At 41.8% G+C, this 7,190-nt stretch overlaps 1 pseudogene; it reads right to left on the bottom strand.

Moving 5' to 3' along the window:
* Window positions 1–759: 759 nt before the first annotated feature.
* Window positions 760–1,534, bottom strand: LOC118849707 (annotated as a pseudogene).
* Between the last annotated feature and the right edge of the window lie 5,656 nt (window positions 1,535–7,190).

Raw genomic sequence — 7,190 nt, 5'->3', positions numbered from 1 at the left:
ACTTATTTTAAATATAATTCAATATTTTTGTCAAAATTTTCAGCATTGTTGGTTTTTATCAGAAATTTGTTATTTCTCCCTTAAACAAAAGACTAAAAGTTTGCTACTTTTACAAGTATCTCATATTTAAGGTCCCATTTCTTGCCTCCTAGAAGAAAAGTGCTCTGATTTGGAAATATAGTCAATAGAAAATTATTTACTTCTTTGAAATTGACTTTACAGTTTACTTGTCTTAGTACCAGAGGATATTAGGTCTTAGGAGCTATCTAGTCACAACCTCACAATTTACAGATGAGGAAACTGAGACCCAGAGACAGTAAAATAACTAACTTGATAGCATATAGTTAATAAGTGGTAAAAATCAGAAATTGAAACCAGGGCTTTTGACTCAAAATTGCATGTTCTTTCCAATATAGAATGGTGCCTCTCTTAGAGAAATAGGAGCTTTGTGAAATTTGGTGACTTGTGTAAGGTCACATAGTAATTCTATAAAAGAGCCCTGTCTTTTTTTTTTCTGTTAGTGAAATTAGTTTATTAATCGTGAGCACACTTGCCAAGGTGATAGTGCCGGTCTTTGAGGTTTAGAATGGGGTGGATTGGAGGGCTTTGGAGTGGAGGTCTGAGTTTGGGAGTAAGATGAGCTATAAAGGTAGGGTACTTTCTTTGCTTGGGTACAGGTGATCTATAGGTAACTGGGCTCTGTTGCTTGGCAAATGGTGGTGCCATTAAAGATACAGGCACAGAGGAGTGGGCAAGCAGGATGGAGCACTAGGCAGCACCCTCTTCCTGGAGCATCAGAGTTTCGCTGGCCACGGGACTCTCTGGATCTTCCACAAGGCTCCTTGGTGGCTACCCTGGCTCTGTTTCAACAACTACCCCTGTCTCAGGATGATTTTCAAAGCCCCGGCTAGGGCCCAATCGGGGAGGCTTGGTGGGATTGGGTGGAGGTGGGGCAGGGCCCTTGTTCTTTCGGGTGGACAATGCCCTTCGAAGGCTCTGCACCTTCTCTAGGCCAGTACGCCAAAGCCTCTTGGCCCGAGATTCCACTGGCTCCTCATCTGAGCTCTCCCTTTCTTCCAGCTCTTCTAAGGCCTCTGGTCCTAGTTCCTTCTCTTCTAGCTCTGTGGATTCCGGCTCCTTCTGAAAAACTCTGGCTGCGATTTCTTCCTCCTCCTTGAAAAGCTGGACGTTCATGTGGCCGCGGGCGACAAGCAGCGCGTGGTTGGCCTCGAGCCACTGCACCTGGAGCGGAAGGTCCCCGGGCCGCGCTGGCGTGCGTGCTGACGCGCTCGGCCTTGTCCAGCAGCTGGGGCAGCGTGTTGCTGGTGTCCCGGTGGCCGCGGCTGAGCGCGCCTAGGCTGCTCTGGATGCGGCGCACGGTGCCGGTGAGGCCGCTCTGCCGCCGCGCCAAGCTGCCCTGGCGCTTCCGCACCGCCTCCAGCATAGTGGACAGCTTCTCCAGTAGCGTCACCATTGTCACCGCGTGCACCGGCCCGCGCTCCGCGGCTTTAGCCGCCAGCACGCCCTCCCCCATGGCCCCTCGAGATGCCCGCGCCCGAGCCCGCTCGGATCTGGTCCAGTCCCGTTCATCCCTCCGCTGCTTAAGAGTCCTGTCTTATGTGAAGATGCCATTTACTGAATCTGATTTCCGTGCTGATTTCTCCATGGTCCGACCCAACCCGCTCCAGGCTTGACCACTGCTCCAACCTTGCTTTCATAACTCTTGCTCAGTTCACTGGATTCACTAATGATGAATCTTCTGCCTTGATCTTGGCTAGGTAATTCTGGTTACTCCTGATAAGAATAATGTCTAATCTGTATACCTTTGCAGAGCCCTTTCCTGCTAACAAATCTGTAAGACTGGTAGGCAGATCAGGTGTTATTTATTATTCTCCTTTCATATATGAAAATGAAGAGCAGATGTTCCCATAGTTTCCCAGTTGACAGGCAGCATGGTATAGTGTGTTGAGAGCTGGCCAAAGAATTGGAAAGAACTGGGTTTTAAGTTCTGCCTCTGAAAAGCACTAGATGTGTGACCCTGGGTAGGTCACTTTACTTTTCATTGCATGAGACAATCTCTAAGAAATTTTATAAATGGAGGGATGAGTACAGAGTATTATTGGTAGAGGGAGCTTTCTCTTTAAGAGTTGCCTAGACAAATTAAAATCATAAGTCCAAATAATAGAAATAGCTTGCATTTATAAAATGGTTTAGGGTTTGCAATATATCATTTGATCCTCAATACAACTCTGAGAGGTAGGATCCCCATTTTACAGATAAGGAAATTGAGGTGGATGAGGTTAGGTGACTTGACCAGGTTTATATAGCAAGTAAGTGTCTGAGGCAGTATTTGAACTCAAGTCTTCCTGACTCCAGGCCATCGCTCTATCCATTATGCCCCCAACTGCATCTGTAGCTATAAATGTAATATAAATTAAAATTGTAATGTTGTTAATGTCCAAGGATGGATTTGAACCCAAGTATTCCGAATCAAGGATGGATTTGAACTCAGTTCTTCCAAACCTTTGGACTCCAAGTCGAGTAGCTTAATGTGTTACATTATCTCTTCTGAGCACAGCCTTGCTCTCTCTCCCTCTTGGACCTGTTAATTACCTTTAATTAATAGAAAACACCTGGTCCAATTATATAGGGATTGGGGATCTAGAACAGAAGACAAATTGCCTACTTTATGGAATTGTGCTCAAGAGAAGTGATGGTATTTTGTCCCTGGTTTATTTTTCCATCTCTCTGGTTCCATATAGAAGCTTCAGAAGGTAAAAAACACAATATGGTATTGTTTGAAGATATTTGTTTCATGTGGAGATAAACCAACCCAATAGTTTCATTCTACTCCCCAAACAAACCTTTTGCCAACACTATTGAAAAGTGGCACTAATTAGCAGTTCAGTTTTCCTCTCTGTTTTCTATTTGCCCTGTGGGGTAGGTATTTAATGAACATTGAAATAGTAGAAGTTGAGATTATTTAGTTGGGAAATCATTGTGGTATGACAGTAGCTATAGTCTAATACATGTTCCACGTACAACATGACTGTCAAAACTGCCGTGACCATTAGCTGCTCTGAAGAAGGCAGAACGTCTGGTCTGGGATGAGTGTCCACACCTATCACCCCAACTTATGTAATTAACAAGATGCTCTATACCCTAATACTTTTATCAGGTGGTAAGCCTCTCTGGCTGAGTTATATAATCAATGATAAGAGTAAACTAGGTATGGATAATTCCTAGACACCTCTATTGACTCACTCAATCGAATATGTAAATTAGATAGAAGTTGAATAAAATAGATGATGCATCATGGGAAATGTCTTTTGGTTGACTGAAGAGGATCAGGTGTACCAGTTTGGAATCCATTATTCCAATAGCAGGCCAACCTAGTGGTACAGCAGTTGCTGAGAGACAATTCCTTAGTGGGATGTAGTCTCAAAGGTTGGTAAATTTGGGGCTTCCATCAGCATCAATAGCAGTGACCCTGGAAACTGATGACACTGTATACATCAGGAGGCAAGAACAAACACACACACACACACACACACACACATATACACATACTAAGGTTTGCATTGTAATATAGGGATTAGTCATGTATTGGTCCATAAGAAATAGTAAGCTTCTAATGTATGATTATAGCTACTGGTATACACAGACACATACATATATATGTATAGACAAAGAAAAAGATAGATATAGGTTGATCTATTATTGTATGACTTCTACCGTAGTGTAACTTTGGACAACTTTCTGTGACTTCATAGATTGTCCCAGACAGATTATCCATAAAAGCTTAAGCACAATGTTTTAAATAGATGTTGCTATACCAAATGCTTATAGTCTCCAAACTACACTGAATAAAAATCTTTCAAAATATAGAGACCCATCAGAGGAGAGCAGAATCATGTAGGAACAGGATGAGGTTCATTGCATCCCTCTTAATCTGTCTACTTCTGAAGTTGTGCCAAATATATTTCCAATGAGGCTACATAGGATGAGTTTACATCTTAATTCTTTTATTCAGATATCCAGAGCAGTGTTTTTGTTTTTATCCACCTGAGCAACAGTCCAGAGAATGTGTGTATGTGTGTGTGTATCTGTGTATATATAAATTCTCTTTTTTTCCTTGGGGGGGGGGGAGACAATCAGGGTTAAGTGACTTGCCCAGGATGACACAGCTAGTAAGTGTCTGAGGTCACATTTGAACTCGGGTCCTCCTGACTCCAGGGCTGTTGCTCTATTCACTATGCCCCCAGCTGCCCCAGTCCACAGAATATTGAATATAATGAAATAATAGCAGGATAGTGACCTGTTCCAGGACTGCTTCTGTCTGAACTTCATGTAAAAAGATGATATATGAGGTAACGATAATAGGCCATATTTATATAGAGCTTTAAGTTTTGAAATATTATTTCATTTGTGTTATTATCCCCATTAGAAAAAGATGAGGAAACTGAGGCTCACAGAGAGTGATTATATTGCACAGGGTCACGCAGTTAGTAATTATCTGAGGTGGCTTTCTTACCTTGGACTTTCTGACTCCAACTCCAGCACACTATTCACTGGCAGGTTGCCTCTCATGTATATAGATAACTACAAGATAGATAACTACTTACAAGATCAAAGGTAATAAATGTACAAGAGAGGTAGGCAAACATTTTCCCATGCTCAATTCCCTCAGTAGTTTCTCTTTAATTCAGTGTCGCTGCCCATCTGTTGTATTTTGCCAGGAAAGTGATAATATTTCAGCGAGCAATAACAAAAGATGTGTGTAAAAGTGTTTTCTTTGGATCTCCTCCAATTCATTCCTCTGAAACACCCACATTGTGTACCATGGAAACATAGCAGATTGGAAAGCCCCCCAAGAAAGGCTAAGTCAAGAACTAGGAATTGGGGTAGCCGGCAGGGAGCCGCATAGGTGGAGGACCATTGACTGCTGACCGAGGTGTAGTCAGTGGTGATGGAAAATAATGGAGAGTATTAATGGAGGCTGATGAGTGAGTACACACAGGTTAGAAGCACAATGCCTTCCACTGAGTGCTTTATTGATTAGTCATAAGATGAGCATGTTATGGTAGAAGGAGAACTGGGCTAAGAGTCACGAGATCTGGGTTTTTCTGCCACTAACTAGCTGCATGTCCATGGGCAAGTCTCCTTTAAAACTTTTTTATTGATATCTTTTGTTCTTACATCACTCCCTTCTTCCTCCCAAAGAGCCATCCCTTACAACAAAGAATAAAAGAGAGAAAAAAAGAAACAGTTCAGTAATTGGGTAGAAGGGCATCCCCATTTGGAAATGTGAATGGTTAGCAAGGTAGAGTGTAGCACCTCGCCCAGTCTTGAGATATCCACCAAATCTAGAGGGCACCACACGATTGGGCCTTTTTATGCCCTTCAGGGACCAGGGCTAGAAACTACTACTATTGTAACCACCACTACTGCTACTACCACACCACTGTTACTACCACCACCACCACCGCTACTACCACTACCACCTGTGCTACTACCATTACCACCACTAATAATAATAACAATAATAGAAGTTATGCATCACTTTAAAGTTTACAAAGTGCTTTACAAATATTATCTTATTTGATCCTCACACCAAGCCCCCATTTACTGATGAGGAAGACAAGGAAGGCAGAGATTAAATGACTTGCCTATGGTTACATAGCTAGTAAGAGTCCAAAGATGGATTTGATCCAGCTTTCTACCTACTGTGCTACCTAGTTATTACCAGGAAGCTGTTATCAAGGGAAGTACAGCTACAGCCTTAGCCCCCTTGGGCTATTCTGGTCTTCCGGAGGCTTTATCACCTTTCCAGAAAAACTAGCTTAACTTGAATGCAGGAAGGTGTCAAGACATTGCTGCCTCCTCACTGCCAGACGAATTTCCAATTTTCTACAGATGTCTTAAACTTTCTCCACTCAATTCTTTCATCTGTCATCTCTTCCACCTTTAAAATTCTCTCATTTTGGTTTAACATTAGTAAGTCAATATGTGTTTCCCTTCTAAACTAATTTGGAATCTTGAATGAAGTGTTCTTAAAAACTGGATCAATTTTGTACTATTCCTAAATTTATCCTAATTTGTTTCACCCAGGGAAATTTTGTCTCATTTACATCGCCTCTTTGAGTACTCCCTTAGGCCTGGGATGATTCAGAGGGGTCTAGGTAGAGCAAATCAGTTAGAAGAGTGTTACAACGATCTCTGTGATTTGGGATGAGGGTCTGACTTAAGGCAGTAGTCATGGGAATACAGAGGTGTTAGATTTGAGTGATATAAGTGGAGGGAGAAATAGCAAGATTTCACTAATGATTAGTTTTCTCAGAGTGAGAGAGTAAGTAACCTCATAAAATTACAAGGGTTTGAACAGGGGTGGCTAGAACATGGATGACCTTGACAGAAATGGTGAAGTTTGGAAGAGAGGGAGGTTTGGGGAAGAAGATAGTGAGTTCAGTTTTGGACATATTGGGTTTAAGATGCCTCTGAAGAATCTAGTTTAAACATGTCAGTTGGCAAATGATCCTTTGGGACTGAAGTTCAGGGGAGACATTGGGGTGGGAGATGTGGATCTATGAGTCATCTGCATAGAGATAATAATTATATCCACATAACCTGAAAAGGTCGCCAAGACAGAGAATGTAGGAGGTGTTCTTAAACTTTTTTGTGTTGTAGACCAGTTTGGTAATGGGGTGAAGCTTATGAACTCCTTCTCAGAATGTTTTTATATGTAATTATATGTATGTGTGTATTTTACATATGTATATGTGTGGATTTCTATATCTATCTATCTATCTATCTATCTATCTATCTATCTATCTATAGCATCTAGGTGGCACAGTGGATAGCATGCCAGGCCAGGAGTCAGGAAGACCTAAGTTTAAATTTGGCATCAGACACTTACTAGCTGTGTGACCCTGGGCAAGGCAATTAACCTTGTTTACCTCGGTTTCCTTATCTATAAAATGAGCTGGAGAAAGAAATGGCAAACCACTCCTGTATCTTTGCCAAGACAACCCTAAACGGGGTCATGAGGAATTGGGCATGACTGCAACAACTGAACAATAAAGAAAACATATAGGATGACAAAGAAACCAAGTAATTAAAATAGAATGATCTTCATGTGTTTTAGCTATCTCATCTACTTATCTATCTTATATTTATATACCAATTTGGAT

The sequence above is a fragment of the Trichosurus vulpecula genome, chromosome 5 (genome assembly GCF_011100635.1).
Source record: "Trichosurus vulpecula isolate mTriVul1 chromosome 5, mTriVul1.pri, whole genome shotgun sequence".
Classification (NCBI taxonomy): domain Eukaryota; kingdom Metazoa; phylum Chordata; class Mammalia; order Diprotodontia; family Phalangeridae; genus Trichosurus; species Trichosurus vulpecula.
This window is presented reverse-complemented; position numbering and strand designations above follow the sequence as displayed.